Below are 1,707 nucleotides of genomic sequence, written 5' to 3'. Positions count from 1 at the left end.
TCTAGATCCCGCCTGCTGCCAAAGATACACTCCGCCGTCAAGATAGTTCACTGCCAAGCTGGGTGCGTTAAGTGATATAACCGAATAAGGAAAGCGTGGTATTTTTATTTTATATCATCATCAGCATTTAAAATTAGAACATGGACCTATATTAGTAGCCAACAGGATGTCTGCTGATATACAGCTGTTGTGTCTTTATTATATTTATCAAATAAACAGAATCAAGAGTTACAGAAACCACGACTGGTAGATTATATAGCTAGGCTACTGGGACACTAAATGGATACATCCTCAGTCTTATGTTTCAGACACACCATTAACGACAAAATGATAGATATTCTATAGTTAATAGATTACAAAAAACTTACTTTTATAATGTGTTATTATTCTTTGCCATATTTCTAAAAAGAAAATATGTTGCCAAGTAAAATAATTTAGAAGCTTTTGACCTCAAGCACACCTACCGCACTCCAATGGCATGTCCAGGTAAAATGGTACAGTCATGTTTGAGTGTTTTAAATTGTTAAATCTAGTTAATAGGTCAGTTATTGATTCATTAAATCATTTATCTAACCTACCTATTCATCAGAAAAGATTATCCAACTTTTCTGCCATGCTCTCCTGTTTCCTTGGACGTGCTTACATGCAACAATTATGGCTAATCTTTTACTATTGTTGCTGACATTGACTCACTGCATCATGTTTAATATTTTTAAGTGACAAAATGCTATGTAACATGGCAGAGTGGGTCACAATAGCATAACTCGTGATTTTATGGCACCTGGTACCCTCAAAACATGCTGGTTTCACTTCAGAAAAATGTCCCATTTGAGCTTAATTTTTTTCCAATTTTACCTGAATGCATTCAGTACTCACTCAAAACCATTTCCCATTAAAATAAGAGGAATTATGAAAATATTTCTATCACAAGTTAAGCATTAGATACTGTTATTGATTCAGCTGCAGCACTTATATTACCCAAAAGAGAAAATCAGCATGCTGCATGGCTGACCTTGCAACTTCTTGGACCAGTGATTTTTATTTATTTTTTGACTCTTTGCTCTGTGCATACTTTTAGTCTTAGACCAATAAAAATTACTTTTTCACATGAAGGACATTTGTAGAAACAATACAATAACATGTTTGGTAACTGGCTGCTAATACTAAAGGGTCCAAGATGTAAAACCAAATTTGTCCTTTATTATCTGATATCTCAAGTTCACCCTGATGTTATAGAGAGATTTTGATGTTATAAATAGGTCTATTAATTGTACCAATAATCTGTTCATCTTTGTATAAGTTCACAGAGGTCATATTACTGTATATTATAAAGTTAATCTCTCATCTAAGAACATTTCAACATTTGCACGATGAGTTTTGATAAACCCATCAGCCTAAACCGGATTTAAACGAAACCGGAATAACGTTGGCGTCACTCTCTCACTTCTCTGATCATCTCTGATCAACCTCTGACCAAATCGCGCGCGAGTGCGTCAGCGCTTCACATGCCTCCATCTCATTTTCTGCCTGTGTCAGTGTGACCGCACACAAGGTGGAGATGTGCAGAAATAACTAGTTTTTTGTTTTATATAATGAAGAATATCATATTGCAACATGATTTTAAAAAACAACTGAATGTAAAGGCTCAAGTGTTTTATTGTTGTACCAAATAAATCAATGACACCTCATTTTTTATTTGCAAAATAA

This window comes from Epinephelus moara, chromosome 16, assembly GCF_006386435.1.
Source record: "Epinephelus moara isolate mb chromosome 16, YSFRI_EMoa_1.0, whole genome shotgun sequence".
NCBI lineage: Eukaryota > Metazoa > Chordata > Actinopteri > Perciformes > Serranidae > Epinephelus > Epinephelus moara.
This window is presented reverse-complemented; position numbering follows the sequence as displayed.